The sequence below is a fragment of the Odocoileus virginianus genome, chromosome 14 (genome assembly GCF_023699985.2).
Source record: "Odocoileus virginianus isolate 20LAN1187 ecotype Illinois chromosome 14, Ovbor_1.2, whole genome shotgun sequence".
Classification (NCBI taxonomy): Eukaryota; Metazoa; Chordata; class Mammalia; order Artiodactyla; family Cervidae; genus Odocoileus; species Odocoileus virginianus.
The window spans coordinates 64,995,270-65,014,153 of NC_069687.1; the positions used below are offsets into that span (position 1 = coordinate 64,995,270).

The following is an 18,884-nucleotide window of genomic DNA, read 5'->3' on the forward strand; positions in this document are numbered from 1 at the left end:
AGTCAGACACGACTGAGTGACTGAACTGAACTGAAGAACACTTCTGAGCATTGAAGGGGGGAGATATTAATGCATACTCTGGGCTAATCATGAAGCCATCCTGTAGGGTGGAGCTAAGGTTTATACTGGCTGTGAGAAAAGAAGTTGGAGGAGTCACTGTGGGCAAGCATGGTGAAGGGGACTTCTCTGTAGAGGGCTGGTTGGCAAGCCTGTCAGATTCTAAATGGGGTAAGGAGAGCATTCCATTGTGAGAGTGGTCCTTGGAGTATACAGAACCCAGCAGAGGAGGAGGGTATCCACACAAGAGTTTTGGCCAATTGTGGGATTTTGGAGCCCAGGTGACATGAAGAGAGTATGTGTGCACTGAGGGCATGTTGGGGGCATAGTACAGGATTTTGATGTTCAACAGGCCTGATAAAGGCATCTATGCAGGTGTGTGGTAGGGGCTAGCTCGGCCTGGGAAGGGTGAAGGGAGTGTTTACGTGGAGTGGTGTCCTATAAGAGGTGTCAGAGCCCAAGCAGAGAAAGAAGATATCAATGCAGAGGAGAAATTGGCAATGGAGTTGGAAAACTAATTGGGAAATTGATGAAATAAATATGTAACAATAATGGAAGTCAGATTTTTCACTGTGGGAAAAAGAAATTACAAATATGGAAAGGGGGAAAACTAGGATGAACCTTGTGGTGTTGGATTAAGATTAGAAGTATCAGTGAAAATTCATGGTTTTCAATATGTAGAGAAAAATATAGAAATAAATTTAGGTGCATATATATATACCTACATATATGCCTACTGAGAGTTCCTGAGGTCAGCAATACCCCAACATTAATGAGCACACCTAACATCCAGAACTTGGCCTCTAAAAATTATTTTCTACTTACAGGAACCAGTCCTATGGAGAAATAGCAGATTCCAAATTGGGGCACGTAAGTACAAAATGTGTTTAGAACATTTTTTGGTTGTCAAAAACTAAGGAAATCTTCAAAGAATGAAGGGGGCCTATCAAGAGACCATAAGAGCCAGCTTGAAGGGGCTCCCACTTGCCAAATCTAGGAAAAACCAGGCATCAAAGTAAATTATATTGATAGATTATAACATTTGATGAAGAATGGGTTATTTACATACTCTCATTGCAGTTCCTTGCAAAATACATACAAATTAAAGAAAGCAAAAAAGGGTAAGTTTTCATTGCAAAAATCTCATTCACCACCTTAATTGAGTGATTAACATAGATCATATTAGTAATGGGACAAATGTAAATCATGTGCCTCTTGACAGGATGCAGTAATAACACAGCATCATCTCTGTGATAGTCTCACAAAAGATGCATGTTCTGAATCTAATCTTGAAGCATTATGATTAACATCAAGCTCAAATTGAGAGATATTCTATAAAATAACTGGCCTATAATCTTCACAAATTCCAGGGTAATGAACCTCAGTGAAAGGCTGATCCACTAAGAAAACTAAAAGAGAAACAATAATTTAAATGCAATATGGGACTTCCCTGGCAGTCCAGTGGTTAAAACTCCACACTTGCAGTGCAGGGGGCACAGGTTTGATCTTTGGCTAGGGAAATAAGATCCCACATGCCACAACATGGCCAAGATTTTTTTTTTTTAAATGCAGTGCATGATTTGAACTGGATAATTTTGTAATAAAGGACACATTGGGAATACTTGGCAAACTTGAATGAGATCTAAGAATTAGAAGACAATAATGTATCAATGTTAATTTCCTGATTTCATGATTGTATTGCAGTTATGTAAAAGAATGTCCTTGTTTATAGAAAATAAATACTGACATATTAGGGGATAAGATAATTGTGCTTCTTAAAATTGGTATGTGTCTTAGGTTTGAAGAAATTCAGTCAATGACAATTTTTATTATCTTTGAAACAACATCACTTAAATAGTTGGGTGCTCTATCCATACAGACAATAATCTGTACAATATTCCGAGACCCCTAGGACTGGTTCTTTGTAATGGCAGAATTCATTTTAAGAAAATAAATCCTCTGCGAGAAGGCCCGAAGCAGAGCACATCATGTCTTCTTTAGGAACATACTTGGATTACTGTTTCACAAAGGAAAAAATGAAGATACATTCCAGGTACATGCCAGTGATGCTTGCCACTAACTCACTGATAAGATCTCATTGGGTGATAATCTGAGAAGTCAAAATGTTGGCCTCAGGAGTCCAGGGGAACCTGTCTGAATGATGGGTGTACAACCAAATTTTAGAGTGTTAAAAGGAGACAGCGGTTGGGTAAAGCATCTGTCACCCTGCCTAAAAAGAGAGGCCATGTAATCATAGTTTTCAGGGCTCCCACTCTATAGAGTGACAGTAAAAACCTTCTCTGGAGATGCCCACTTACAGACGGATCACAGTATATGTTTGGTTGGTGATTTCTCTTTCAAGATGATTTTCAAGAATTAAGATATTTGAAAATGGAAAACAGTATATGGCATTTCCAAAGGCCCATCTTGAAACCAGATAATTTGAACATGGGTTGTACCAGAGACACTTCACAAGGGGATTGCCACAGACTTGGCACCTTCAGCGATGGCCTAGCATTAGCCATTTGTAAACAAGCCCTTTGTGTGTTCCTAGTGTTGGACATTTCATACACAGGCCCTGTTGGACTACCTCACCTGCAGATAGCCTGGTGATGACCATTCTCAGGAGACACCAGAATTTTGATGGGAGGAGAGTTTGGGAGAGAATGATATATATATATGTATGTATGTATGTATGTATGTATGTCTGAGTCCCTTTGCTTGAAACTATCACAGCATCATTAATGGGCTATACTCCAATATAAAATAAAAAGTTTTTTTTCTAAAAGAGACACCAGAATTTTGGAAATGGACCAAGCCAAGATATTTCTTTAATGAGCTATCCTAATCAAGCTTTCTTCCTCCATCTTTCTACTGCTCTACATTCACCCTCAAACATATACTTGAACAGTCTGTTTAAAACTGGGATAATGCACATCATTTTATAACTGTGTCTACTGCAATGCAATTGTAGATGGATCAGCCTTAGTCATTTCTCAAACTGGTTCACCAGCTCCAGACTTTTTGCTTATTTGTATGGCAAATAACAGATTGCCTTGATGATTCGGTTCAGTTTAGTCACTCAGTCGTGTCTGACTCTTTGCGACCCCATGAATCACAGCACGCCAGGCCTCTCTGTCCATCACCAACTCCCAGAGTTTACTCAGACTCATGTCCATCAAGTCGGTGATGCCATCCAACCATCTCACCCTCTGTCATCCCCTTCTCCTCCTGCCCCCAATCCCTCCCAGCATCAGGGTCTTTTCCAATGAGTCAACTCTTCGCATCAAGTAGCCAAAGTATTGGAGTTTCAGCTTCAGCATCAGTCCTTCCAATGAACACCCAGGACTGATCTCCTTTAGGATGGACTGGTTGGATCTCCTTGCAATCCACAGGACTTTCAAGAGTCTTTTCCAACACCACAGTTCAAAAGCATCAATTTTTCGGTGCTCAGCTTTCTTCACAGTCCAACTCTCACATTCATACATGAATACTGGAAAAACCACAGCCTTGACCAGACGGACCTTTGTTGGCAAAGTAATATCTCTGCTTTTTAATATGCTATCTAGGTTGGTCATAACTTTCCTTCCAAGGAGTAAGCGTCTTTTAATTTCATGGCTGCAGTCACCATCTGCAGTGATTTTGGAGCCCAGAAAAATAAAGTCTGACACTGCTTCCACTGTCTCCCCATCTATTTCCCATGAAGTGATGGGACCGGATGCCATCATTTTAGTTTTCTGAATGTTGAGCTTTAAGCCAACTTTTTCACTCTCCTCTTTCACTTTCATCAAGAGGTTTTTTAGTTCTTCTTCACTTTCTGCCATAAGCGTGGTGTCATCTGCTTATCTGTGGTTATTGATAATTCTCCCAGCAATCTTGATTCCAGCTTGTGCTTCTTCCAGCCCAGCGTTACTCATGGTGTGCTCTGCATATAAGTTAAATAAGCAGGGTGACAATATACAGCCTTGACATACTCCTTTTCCTATTTGGAACCAGTCTGTTGTTCCATGTCCAGTTCTAACTGCTGCTTCCTGACCTGCATATAGGTTTCTCAAGAGGTGGGTCAGGTGGTCTGGTATTCCCATGGCTTTCAGAATTTTCCACAGTTTATTGTGATCCACACAGTCAAAGGCTTTGTCATAGTCAATAAGGCAGAAGTAGATGTTTTTCTGGAACGCTCTTGCTTTTTCGATGATCCAACGGATGTTGGCAATTTGGTCTCTGGTTCCTCTGCCTTTTCTAAAACCAGCTTGAACATCTGGAAGTTCACGGTTCACATATTGCTGAAGCCTGGCTTGGAGAATTTTGAGCATTACTTTACTAGCATGTGAGATGAGTGCAATTGTGCGGTAGTTTGAACATTCTTTGGGATTGCCTTTCTTTGGGATTGGAATGAAAACTGACCTTTTCCAGTCCTGTGGCCACTGCTAAGTTTTCCAAATTTGCTGGCATATTGAGTGCAGTACTTTCACAGCATCATCTTTTAGGATTTGACATAGCTCAACTGGAATTCCATCGCCTCCACTAGCTTTGTTTATAGTGATGCTTCCTAAGGCCCACCTGACTTCACATTCCAGGATGTCTGGCTCTAGGTGAGTGATCACACCATCGTGATTATCTGGGTCATGAAGGTCTTTTTTGTACAATTCTTCTGTGTATTCTTGCCACCTCTTCTTAATATCTTCTGTTTCTGTTAGGTTCATACCATTTCTGTCCTTTATCGGACCCATCTTTGCATGAGATGTTCCCTTGGTATCTCTAATTTTCTTGAAGAGATCTCTAGTCTTTCCCATTCTGTTGTTTTCCTCTATTTCTTTGCATTGATCGCTGATTGCCTTGATGATTACCTATCGGCAGTTTTTTGCAAGTAGTATCCAATTGCACCTGCAATGTGAGAGACCTGGGTTCGATCCCTGGGTTGGGAAGATCAGTAAGAGGAGGGCATGGCAACCCACTCCAGTATTCTTGCCTGGAGAATCCCCGTGGACAGAGGAGCAGGGAGGGCTACAGTCCATGGGGTAACAGAGTTGGACACGACTGAGCTACAAAACACATTACAGCACAGTATCCAATTTCAAATGATTTTATTGATTCTTAGAATATATAAGGAATGTTATGCTAAGTTACCTCTTTGTGAAATAGAAGGTTACATTCTAAAACGTTAATCTTCTTCATTCAGCCTTTTTCACTTCCTGTATGATGCCTATCAAAAAATTTAGCACAGAGAAACATTTATCATTTGATTATTCCTTCTTATCAACTGAGATGATATTTGGTCATCATATGAATAAGATAGGCTCTTAAATGAGGAGAATACTGTTTTAAAAAACTAGATCCTAATTTACCTAGTTTTTGGAAATTTGGAAAGAGTGATTTGTTATATGTGAATTTTTACAGAAAATTTGACTTTCAAAAATGCATTGTTATTATACAAGTAAATATAGGTGGCATTTTTATGTGAAATGTCTATATTCTCATACAAATGTGTTTCCTTTCTCATAGTCACTGGCTTCATATTTTTTCTCTTCTTCAGTATAGTCTCCATAATTTGTATTTTTCTTTATGATTTGGTTCCTTGCAGGAATTTGCTATGTAAGTGAAGAATCTATACAGACAACAAGTAGGAGATTATATAAGTGAAAAATACAATGTATTTAAATAACTACTGGCCAGAGAGTAGATCGTTCTGTGCTATAGTTACCCACACCCACCCTATCTCTTTACCTCTTGTTATAGACTGAGTGTTTGGGTTCCACCAAAATTGATATGTTGAAACACTAATCTGCAACATAACTGTGTATGGAAAAGGGCCTGTGAGGAGGTGATAAAGATTAAACGAAGTCAACAGGGTAGGGCCCGAATGTGATAGGACAGGTATCCTCCTGAGAAAAGGAAGAGACACCAGAACTCTCTCTCTTCTCAACCATGTGAGGACACAGTGAGAAAAGGGCCGTTTGCAAACCAGGAAGAGACTGCTAATTCAGAAATTGTACCCTGCTAGGCCTTTATCTTGGACTTTCCAGCCTCCAGAGCTGTGAGAAAACAAATTTCTGTTATTTAAGCCACATTATCTATGGTATTTTGTTATGACAGCCCCAGCAAACTTAGACACCCGTATTCTCTTCCTCCCAGTGCACACGCCCCTCTCCATTACATACTGTTACTCATCTAGCCCCAGAATTCAACTATATACATATTTGGATTACTTTATTTTATTAGTAGATCTCACAGAGTATTTGAATTGAATAGGCACCACACATAATCATATTATTTATTTTTATTTGATGTACAAAGAACTGTGTTTTTAAGTGGCCAAGTTCTACTCTGCCTTTTCAGCTTTAGAATCTATGAAGGGCACTATTCATCTTGCAACTCTGAAAGCTTGTATCCTTTTACCAACTGCTTCCTATTTCTTCCACCCCACAAGCCCCTGGAAAACTCTCTGTTTCTGTGAGTTTTATTTTTTAAAAGATTCCACAGATAAGTAATATCATGCAGTATTTGTCTTTGTCTGGCTTATATAACTTAAGAAAATGCCCTCAAGATCCACCCATGTCACAAATGACAGGGTTTTCTTCTTTCTCATGATTGAATAATATTCATATATATTATATTCATGTGTGTATCTATCTATCTTATTTATTCATTGATGGATACTGAAGTTGCTTCCATATCTTGACTATTGTAAATAAAGCCTCAATGAACATAGGAAGGCAGATATATCTTCAAGAAAGTAATTTTCTTTCCTTTGGATATGTATCCAGAAGTGGGACTGCTGGATCACATAATAGTTCTCTCTCTCTTTTTTTTTGAGGAATCTCCATACTGTTTTCCAAAATGATGGCATCAACTTCCATTCCCACCAACAGTGCCCTTTTCTCCACATTCTTCCCAGCATTTACTTCTTGTCTTTTTAATGACAGCTATTGTAACCGTTGTAAGGTGATATCTCATTGTGCTTTTGGTTTGCATTGACCTGATTATTAGTGGTGCTGAGCATCTTTAATATACTAGTTGTCCATCTGTATGCCTTCTTTGGAAAGGTGCCCATACAGATCTTCTGACCATTAATTGGATTGTTTGGGGGTTTTGCTACTGAGTTGTATGAATTCCTTATATATTTTGTATATTAACTGCCTTATCAAATATGTGATTTACAAATATTTTCTGTCATTCTGTAGGTTGCCTTTTGATTTTGTCGATGGTTTCCTTTGCTGTGTAGAAGCCTTTTAGCTTCTATAGTATAGTATAGTATAGTATAGTATAGTATAGTCCCATTTGTTTATTTTTGCTTTTGTTATCTTTGCTTTTGGTGTCAGATTCAAAACAACATTGTTAAAACTGAAGTCAAGGAATTTACTCCCTATGTTTTCTAGGAATTTTTCAGTTTCAGGTCTTAAATTTGAGTCTGTAATCTCTTTTGAATTGATTTTTATATATGCAGAAAATGAGTGTTCGGTTTCATTTGTTTGTTTACAGATATCCATTTTCCCTAGCATCATTTATTGAAGAAACTATCCTTTCTCCACTGAATATTCTTAGTTTTTCAAAAATTAATTGATCATAAATGTGTCACTTTATTTCCAGGCTCTCTATTCTGTTCCATTGATCTGTGGGTCTGGTTTTGTGTCAATACTATACTATTTTGATTATATTTTTGTAATATAGTTTGAATCAGGATGTGTGATGCTTCCAGCTTTGTTCTCATTTCTCAAAATTGCTTTGGTTAATTTGGGATTTTTTGTGGCTCCTTACAAGTTTTAGGATTTTTTTTTCTATTTCTGTGAAAAATTCCATTGAAATTTTGGTAAGGATTGTATTGAATCTATAGATTGCTTTGAGTAGTTTGGATATATAAACAATTTAGGTATTCCAGTCTATTAACATGGAATATTTTCCTCTTTGAGTCTTCTTAAGTTTCTTTCGTAAGTATTTTAGAGTTGTCAGTGTATAGATCTTTCACCTCCTTGGTTAGATTTATTTCTAAGTATTTTATTCTTTTTGATGCTATTGTTAGTGGAATTGTTTCTGTAACATTTTTTATAGTTTGTTGTTAATTACCGAAATAAAACTTTTTTTTCTATATGGACTTTGAATTCTGCAATTTTGTTGAATTTATTGATTAGTTCTAACAGTTTTTTGGTAGAGTCTTTAGGGTTTTCTGTATAAAGTATCATGTCATCTGCAAATACAGTTTTACTTCTTCCTTTCCAATTTGGATGTCTTTTATTTCTTTTCTTGCCTTATTGTCTGACTAGGACTTCTAGTACTATGTTGAATAAAAGTGATGAGAATGGACATTTTTTTAATTCCTGATCTTATGGGAAAAGCTTTCAACTTTTCACCATTAAGTATAATGTTAGCTGTGGGTTTGTCATATATAACCTTTATTATGTTGATGTACATTCCTTCTATATCTAGTATGTAATTTTTCTGTATCACCGTGTCTAAACCTCTGAGTTATATTGATGAAATCATACACGTGAAGTAGTTTTGTAGATCTTCTAGCACCTTAAATATGTAAAGTGTAATATTATTGTATTGCCTGACATGATTATAATGGAAATGTTTTAATATTTCAAACCTGAACTTTAAAATGCAATTTGGAGGAGGGAATTCATTAACATTGTCAACAGATATATTGACTGTGAGCTGTACAAATAATTCACATGCCTGCATTGACATAAACCTATTATCACCAGAAAGGAACATTTTGTCTGCCTTTTTCTTCCACTCCAGATATGCTATTGGATGAACTGAAACTGCACAAGCAAAAGTGGCATCATTTCAAGTGAAGTTCTTTGTATTTTAAGGAGCAAAGAAATAATAGGACCTACAAGAAAAAAATAATTAAGTTAAAAATGGCTCTGGTGTCTAAAGAAATATTTTTATAAATAATTTGTGCATGTGTAAATTCAATTGGCACAAATAATTGAGGGCTTTTAAAATTCATATAAGTAGTCAGTAGATTTTCAGCCAGAATTGCTACAACATGTGGTGTACTTATGGTCAATTAATCCATGACAAGGAGGCAAGAATATACAATGGAGAAAAGACAGTCTCTTCAAATAAATGGTGCTGGGAAAACTGGATAGCTACATGTAAAAAAATGAAATTAGAACATTCTTTAACACCATATATAAAAATAAACACAAAATGGATTAAAGACCTAAATGTAGACTGGGTACTCTAAAATCCCTAGAGGAAATCATAAGCAGAACGATCTTTGACATAAATCACAGCAATATTTTTTTAGATCTGTCTCCTAGAGTAATGGAAATAAAACCAAAAATTAGCAATGGGGCCTAATTAAACTTAGAGGTTTTGCATAGCAAAATAAAACAAAAAGACAACCTATGGAATGGGAAAAAATACTTGCAAATGATGTGACTGACAAGGGCTTTGTTTCCAAAATATACAAACAGCTCATATAGCTCAATGTCAAAAAGACAAACAACCCAATCAAAGATGGGCAGTAGATCCAAATAGATATTTCTCCAAAAAAGACATGCAGATGGCAAACAGGCACATGAAAAGCTGTTCAACTTCACTAATTATTAGAGAAATGCAAATCAAAATTACAATGAGGTATCATCTGACACCAGTCAGAATGGCCATCATCAAAAAGTCTACAGATAAGACATGCTGGAGAGGGTGTGGAAATAAAGGAACCTTCCTACACTGCTGGTGGGATTGTAAATTGGTGCAGCCACTATGGAGAATGGTATGGAGGTGCCTTAAAAAACTAAAAACAGAGTTACCGTATGATCCAGAAATCCCATTCCTAGGCATATATCCAGAGAAAACTCTAATTCAAATTCATTATATTCATTATATTTAAACTCTAATTCTAATTCATGAAATATTACTCAGCCATAAACAAAAATAATGGAATAGCATCATTTGCAGCAACATGGATGAACCTAGAGGCTTCCCAGGTGATGCGAGTGGTAAAGAACCTACCTGCCAATGCAGAAGACATAAGAGACTTGAGTTCAATCCCTGGGTCAGGAAGATCCCCTGGAGAAAGGCATGGCAACCCACTCCAGTATTCTTGCCTGGAGAATCCCATGGATAGAAGAGCCTGGCAGGCTATAGTCCATAGGGTCACACAGAGTTGGACACAACTGAAGTGACTTAGCATGCATGCATGGATGAACCTGTGTACAGGTCAGGAAGCAACAGTTAGAACTGAACATGGACCAACAGACTGGTTCCAAACAGGAAAAGGAGTACGTCAAGGCTGTATTTTGTCACCCTGCTTATTTAACTTATATGCAGAGTACATCATGAGAAATGCTGGACTGGAAGAAGCACAAGCTGGAATCAAGATTGCTGGGAGAAATATCAATAACCTCAGATAAGCAGGTGACACCACGCTTATGGCAGAAAGTGAAGAAGAACTAAAAAGCCTCTTGATGAAAGTGAAAGAGGAGAGTGAAAAAGTTGGCTTAAAGCTCAACATTCAGAAAACTAAGGTGATAGCATCCGGTCCCATCACTTCATGGGAAATAGATGGGGAAACACTGGAAACAGTGGCTGACTTTATTTTTCTGGGCTCCAAAATCACTGTGGATGGTGATTGCAGTCATGAAATTAGACGACTCTTGCTCCTTGGAAGGAAAGTTATGACCAACCTAGACAGCATATTAAAAGGCAGAGACATTACTTTGCCAACAAAGGTCCGTCTAGTCAGGGGTATGGTTTTTCCAGTGGTCATGTATGGATGTGAGAGTTGGACTATAAAGAAAGCTGAGTGCTGAAGAATTGATGCTTTTGAACTGTGGTGTTGGAGAAAACTCTTGAGAGTCCCTTGGACTGCAAGGAGATCCAACCAGTCCATCCTAAAGGAGATAGTCCTGAATATTCACTGGAGAGACTGATGTTGAAGCTGAAACTCCAATACTTTGGCCACCTGATGCAGAGAGCTGACTCATTTGAAAAGACCCAGATGCTGGGAAAGATTGAGGGCAGGAGGAGAAGGGGATGGCAGAGGATGAGATGGTTGGATGGCATCACTGACTCAATGGGCATGGGTTTGGGTGGACCCCGGGAGTTGGTGATGGACAGGGAGGGCTGGCGTACTGCAGTTCATGGGGTCGCAAAGAGTCGGATACGACTGAGCGACTGAACTGATGGATGGACCTAGAGATTATCATGTTAAAGTCATACAGAGAAATAACAAATACCATATGATATCACTTATATGTGTTATAAGTGGTATCACTTTTACCTTCATTGCTGGAGAGGCTATGGAGAAAAAGGAACCCACCTACACTGCTGGTGGGATTGTAAATTGGTGCAGCCACTATGGAGAATGATAACATTTTGTAAATACCAAACAGAAATGGAGTCACAGACATAGAAAACAAACTTATGGTCATCAAAGGGGAAAGGAGTGAAAGTGAAAGTCACTCAGTCGTGTCCGACTCTTTGTGACCCCCATGGACTATATAGTCCATGGAATTCTCCAGGCCAGAATTCTGGAGTGGGGAGCCATTCCCTTCTCCAGGGCATCTTCCCAACCCAGGGATCCAACCCAGGGATCCAACCCAGGTCTCCCGCATTGCAGGTGGCTTCTTTACCAGCTGAGGCACAAGGGAAGCCCATGAGGGAAAGGCGGGAGGGATAAATTAGGAGTTTGGGATTAACATATACATACTACTGTATATAAAATAAAAAACAAGGACCTACTGTATAGTATAGGAAAGTGTATTTGATATCTTGTAATAACCTATATAATGGAAAATAATCAGGAAAAGAATATATAACTTGAATATAGATGTGCTCGTGCTCAGTCGCTCAGTCGCTCATTCGTGTCCGACTCTGTGCGACCCCATGGACTGCAGCCCACCAGGCTCCTCTGTCCATGGGATTTCCCAGGCAAGGATACTGGAGTGGGTTGCCATTTCCTCCTCCGAATATATATGTATGTATATGTAAATATGTATATAGATAAAATATGTCTAAAACTGAACCATTTTGCTTGCACTAGAAACTAACAGCATAGCTGATTTGCAATAAGAATCAGTGATAGAGAACATGTGTGTGGAGCTCATGCAGCATGGAAAGAGGAGCTCCAGTGATAAGGAAACCTCCTTATCTGAATAAGTTATGAGCTTATTCAGAGATGCTTGTCATTCAGTGAATATGGGCTATTTACGATGGAAAAAAGTTTTTTTTCAATTTCTAAAAGTGTTTGGTAAAAATGAGAACTGTGAAGAACGTTGCTGTAAGTTGGGTGGGGGAAGCTGAGGAGAAGAAATTAAGAAAATAATGGGGGAAAAGTTCTCAAATATCTGATAAGGGATTTGTATATAAAATATAGAAAGAATGATTACAATTCAGTAATAAAGGACAATCCAATTAAAATGGGCCAAATCAATCTGAATAGACATTCCTTCCAAGAAGAATACAAGTGGCTCATATGCATGTGAAAAGATGTTCAACATCATGAGCCACTGGGAAAAGCATGTCAAAACTATAGTCAGTATCATTTCACATACACTAAGATGGCTATCATTTAAAAAATTAAAAAGTAATAACAAGTGTTGATGAGGATGTGGAGAAATTAGAAACCTTACAACCTTCTGGTAGAGATACAAAATGTTGCTGATGCTCTGAAGAATGGCATCAATGGTTAAACAACGAGTTCCTTCATGATGCCGAATTTCTACCTATAGGCATATGCCCAAGAGAAATGAAAGCACACCCACACAAAAATTGTCCACTGGTGTTCATAGTAGCATTGTTCCTGATAACCAAAAAGTAAAAACAACCCAATATACATATAATGAGATAATAACAATAGAAAGGAATGAAGTACTAACACCTCCTACAGTATGAATGAACCTTGAATACACATGTTTAAGGAAAGAAGTCAGTCTTAAGGACCACATATTACATGATTACATTTATAAAAAATGTCTAGGGCTTCCCTTGGTGGCTCAGATGGTAAAGCATCCGCCTGCAATATGGGATACCTGGGTTCAATCCCTGGGTTGGGAAGACCCCCTGGCAAAGGGCATGGCAACCCACTCCAATATTCTTGCCTGGAGAATCCCCATGGACAGAGGAGCCTGGCGGACTACAGTCCGTGGGGTCTCAGAGAGTCAGAGATGACTGAGAAAACGAAGCACGGCACAGAATAAGAGAGCCAACAGAGATAGAAAGGAGATTAGCAATTGTCTCTGGACAGGATGGCTAGTGGGATGACTAAGAGGAGTGGGGTTTCTTTATTGGGTAATGAAAATAAAAAATTGACTGTGGTGAATGAAATTTTGGTGCTGGATGCATAGCTCTGTGAATATACTAAAAACCATTACATTGTACACTTCAGATGGGTGAATTTTACGGTATGGAATTATATCTCAAAACTATTTTAAGAAAAGGAGCATATCAAAAAATACAAAAGATTTTTTTATAATATAAGGAATAAAAATAGTCATTACTGCAGGATCTCATTTTCAGTTTGTAGTTGGGAGAAGAAAAAATATATATATTTGAACACTTACATACCAAGCTTTGTATAATTCTTATTTAACACAACCTATTGGCAAAATAGGTATTTTTTTAGTTTATACGTAACTTCAAGGATATTAAGCATCTTGCTAAGGTCAATCACGTAGTTAAGTGGTAGAGCCCAGAGTTAAATAAACTTTGTCTGTCTGCAAAGTACATATTTTTGCCATTGTACTGTTTTCCCCCTTACCCCATAACTAGCTTTATAATTTTATTTCAATAATGCAGCAAAATCTAAGAAGACTCTTTATTCATAAATGAAATTCAGTAACTATGAATATAATAAATTCTATTGTGGTTGTTATTTTTATTTTTTAAAAATCACATTAAAGTATCCTAAACTTCTATGAGTTGCCTCCGAGGACATTTTTATCCATTTAGAGAATAAAATTAAAAATATGTGCATATGTTTAATTAATATTTGTATTACTAAATTATGTATACTAAGAATTCTCTTTGAAACATAATTAAATGTCACTGTTGTGTGAGTGATACAACATCTTGGAAACTGACGTACCGCCCAGAATACAAAACTTGAGTCATCTGTAATCCAGCTATGTGAATTTTCTTGTCCCTTTAACTATTTGTTGCAATCTATGTATCACTTGATACAAGCCAACATTGTATGGTTATTTAATGGCTGATATGATTCTATTAAGGCAGATAGCTTTTATAAATTTTATATTCTATAGCTTCTATCTCTTAATATGAAGTATTTTTTCATTAGCAGTAATCTCAAGGAATCAGAATGGTCTATCAGTCAATTTAACATTAAAGTAGTTTTTCTTTTTTGTTCTGAGAAAGCAAGAATGTTGATGCTAAGAGCACTAAATAAAAAAACCAGAAATCACATAAGTTCACCTTTACACAGGCGAAACTACTCTATGTGGCCCTCGGAAGTATTAGCTTGTGAACATCCAATCAAAAATAAATGGGATAAGAAATTAAACAAAAAGTTAACTTGTGTTAAATTGTTGCTTCTCAACATTAGGGAGTATGTTTTGTATCAAGAAATTCATGAAGAATAGATGATTTAACTTAGCTCTCTTAAGCACCAAAATTTCTGTCCTAGCTTGTGCTGAAAGCTTCCAATATTCGGTAATATTTTCTTATTTATTTTTTCTCTTTTGAGAGTATTTTGTGATTGATTACAATAGTAACCTTTTCTTGGACTTAAAATGAATCAAACCTATCTAGATTTAATCCTGAATTGTCCACAAATCACTTACTCTATTCTGGGTAAAGGAAATTGATATGACTTCACTCTTCCAGCTAATGCTGCATATTAATCTGCTAAGTTGGCCCTTTAGTTTCCCTGTATGTTACAAAGCTTAATCTACTAACAATAACCTGTACTAATACCATACATGATAAATGTACCTGTCTTGTCTGCAAAAGGTCTCACAGGCTTTCCATTGCTTAAGCATGATCAAAGTCTAGTATCATATTATCTGCCAAAACCCCAAAGAAAAACATATCCAGTAGAGTGTGAAACCGTATTATGTGTCTGTGTGTGTGTTAATCACTCAGTCATGTCCAACTCTTTGGGACCTCATGGACTGTGGCTTGCCAGGATCTTATTATCCATGAGATTCTTCAGGCGAGAATATGGGAGTGGGTTGCTATTTCCTTCTCTAGGGGATCTTTCCAATCCAGGAATCAAACCCAGTTCTCTTGCATTGGCAGGCAGATTATCATCTGAGCCATCAGGGAAAGCTGTTAAACCGTTAGTTTTGTATTATTTAGCTCAAGAACATTAAAGAGTTAAGTAAAATGCAACTTTGAAAGTATTTTAAATGAGTTAAGCTTGTTTGTAGTTAAGTATATATGTGAGTAAATATTTTTAAATAAGTGCAAAAGATTTCTTACTACTGTAGAAAAATCATAATTATGTTGGCAAATTGGTCATTTTACAAAGCGTGTGAAGTCAGACCATTCCAGGAAGGCACTGACATAAATTAACAGAGTAATGGTTAACTCTATTTTTGTAAATGTGGTGAATTTTTAAAGGCTTGTCACAAAAATTCTGAAAGAATCATGCTTGTTGAATGAATTTTCTTATACTTCAACTTCAAATGGTGCTATTATTCATGTAAAATTAGAATTGGGAGGGACCAACCAAATCAAAAATGGTAAGATTTTATTTGCCCAAACCACTGACATTACCAGTCTTTTTATTTATTTATTTTATTTTTTAATTTTTCATTTATTTTTATTAGTTGGAGGCTAATTACTTTACAATATTGTAGTGGTTTTTGTCATACATTGACATGAATCAGCCATGGATTTACATGTATTCCCCATCCCAGTCCCCGCTCCCACCTCCCTCTCCACCCGATCCCTCTGGGTCATCCCAGTGCACCGGGTCCAAGCACTTGTCTCATGCATCCAACCTGGGCTGGTGATCTGTTTCACCCTAGATAATATACATGTTTTGATGCTGTTCTCTTGAAACATCCCACCCTTGCCTTCTCCCACAGAGTCCAAAAGTCTGTTCTATACATCTGAGTCTCTTTTTCTGTTTTGCATATAGGATTATCGTTACCATCTTTCTAAATTCCACATATATGTGTTAGTATACTGTAATGGTCTTTATCTTTCTGGCTTACTTCACTCTGTATAATGGGCTCCAGTTTCATCCATCTCATTAGAACTGATTCAAATGAATTCTTTTTAATGGCTGAGTAATATTCCATGGTGTATATGTACCACAGCTTCCTTATCCATTCGTCTGCTGATGGGCATCTAGGTTGCTTCCATGTCCTAGCTATTATAAAAAGTGCTGCGATGAACATTGGGGTGTATGTGTCTCTTTCAGATCTGGTTTCCTCGGTGTGTATGCCCAGAAGTGGGATTGCTGGGTCATATGGCAGTTCTATTTCCAGTTTTTAAAGAAATCTCCACACGGTTCTCCATAGCGGCTGTACTAGTTTGCATTCCCACCAACAGTGTAAGAGGGTTCGCTTTTCTCCACACCCTCTCCAGCATTTATTGCTTGTAGACTTTTGGATAGCAGCAATCCTGACTGGCATGTAATGGTACCTCATTGTGGTTTTGATTTGCATTTCTCTAATAATGAGTGATGTTGAGCATCTTTTCATGTGTTTGTTAGCCATCTGTATGTCTTCCTTGGAGAAATGTCTGTTTAGTTCTTTGGCCCATTTTTTGATTGGGTCATTTATTTTTCTGGAGTTGAGCTGGAGGAGTTGCTTATATATTTTTGAAATTAATCCTTTGTCTCTTGCTTCATTTGCTATTATTTTCTCCCAATCTGTGGGCTGTCTTTTCACCTTGCTTATAGTTTCCTTTGTTGTGCAAAAGCTTTTAAGTTTCTTTAGGTCCCATTTGTTTATTTTTGCTTTTGTTTCTATTATTCTGGGATGTGGGTCATAGAGGATCCTGCTGTGATTTATGTCGGAGAGTGTTTTGCCTATGTTCTCCTCTAGGAGTTTTATAGTTTCTGGTCTTACATTAGATCTTTAATCCATTTTGAGTTTATTTTTGTGTATGGTGTTAGAAAGTGTTCTAGTTTCATTCTTTTACAGGTGGTTGACCAGTTTTCCCAGCACCACTTGTTAGAGGTTGTCTTTTTTCCATTGTATATCCTTGCCTCCTTTGTCGAAGATAAGGTGACCATAGGTTTGTGGATTTATCTCTGGGCTTTCTATTCTGTTCCATTGATCTATATTTCTGTCCTTGTGCCAGTACCATACTGTCTTGATGACTGTGGCTTTGTAGTATAGTCTGAAGTCAGGCAGGTTGATTCCTCCAGTTCCATTCTTCTTTCTCAGGATTACTTTGGCTATTCGAGGTTTTTTGTATTTCCATACAAATTGTGAAATTATTTGTTCTAGTTCTGTGAAAAATACCGTTGGTAGCTTGATAGGGATTGCATTGAATCTATAGATTACTTTGGGTAGTATAGCCATTTTGACAATATTGATTCTTCCAATCCATGAACACGGTATATTTCTCCATCTGTTTGTGTCCTCTTTGATTTCTTTCATCAGTGATTTATAATTTTCTATATATAAGTCTTTTGTTTCTTTAGGTAGATATACTCCTAAGTATTTTATTCTTTTTGTTGCAATGGTGAATGGTATTGTTTCCTTAATTTCTCTTTCTGTTTTCTCATTGTTAGTGTATAGGAATGCATGAGATTTCTGTGTGTTAATTTTATATCCTGCAACTTTGCTATATTCGTTGATTAGCTCTAGTAATTTTCTGGTAGAGTCTTTAGGGTTTTCTATGTAGAGGATCATGTCATCTGCAAACAGAGAGAGTTTCACTTCTTCTTTTCGTATCTGGATTCCCTTTACTTCTTCTTCTGCCCTGATTGCTGTGGCCAACACTTCCAAAACTATGTTGAATAGTAGTGGTGAGAGTGGGCACCCTTGTCTTGTTCCCGATTTTAGGGGAAATGCTTTCAATTTGTCACCATTGAGGGTAATGCTTGCTGTGGGTTTGTCATATATAGCTTTTATTATGTTGAGGTATGTTCCTTCTATTCCTGCTTTCTGGAGAGTTTTAATCATAAATGGATGTTGAATTTTGTCAAAGGCTTTTTCTGCATCTATTGAGATAATCATATGGTTTTTATCTTTCAATTTGTTAATGTGGTGTATTACATTGATTGATTTGCAGATATTAAAGAATCCTTGCATTCCTGGGATAAAGACCACTTGGTCATGGTGTATGATTTTTTTAATATGTTGTTGGATTCTGTTTGCTAGAATTTTGTTAAGGATTTTTGCATCTATGTTCATCAGTGATATTGGCCTGTAGTTTTCTTTTTTTGTGGCATCTTTGTCTGGTTTTGGAATTAGGGTGATGGTGGCTTCATAGAATGAGTATGGAAGTTTATCTTCTTCTGCAATTTTCTGGAAGAGTTTGAGTAAGATAGGTGTTAGCTCTTCTCTAAATTTTTGGTAGAATTCAGCTGTGAAGCCATCTGGTCCTGGGCTTTTGTTTTCTGGAAGATTTCTGATTACAGTTTCGATTTCCTTGCTTGTGATGGGTTTGTTAAGATCTTCTATTTCTTCCTGGTTCAGTTTTGGAAAGTTATACTTCTCTAAGAACTTGTCCATTTCTTCCAAGTTGTCCATTTATTGGCATAGAGCTGCTGGTAGTAGTCTCTTATGATCCTTTGTATTTCAGTGTTGTCTGTTGTGATCTCTCCATTTTCGTTTCTAATTTTGTTAATTTGGTTCTTCTCCCTTTGTTTCTTAATGAGTCTTGCTAATGGTTTGTCAATTTTGTTTATTTTTTCAAAAAACCATCTTTTAGCTTTGTTGATTTTTGCTATG

At 37.2% G+C, this 18,884-nt stretch overlaps 1 long non-coding RNA gene across 2 annotated transcripts in view; it reads left to right on the forward strand.

Moving 5' to 3' along the window:
• Nucleotides 1-18,884, forward strand: part of LOC110151283 (uncharacterized) — an 86,454-nt gene that overhangs the window by 12,419 nt on the left and 55,151 nt on the right. For both annotated transcript variants that reach the window (XR_011491293.1, XR_011491292.1), the window contains exon 2: nt 885-927. This is a non-coding gene — a long non-coding RNA (uncharacterized lncRNA). The remainder of the gene's footprint in view (nt 1-884; nt 928-18,884) is intronic.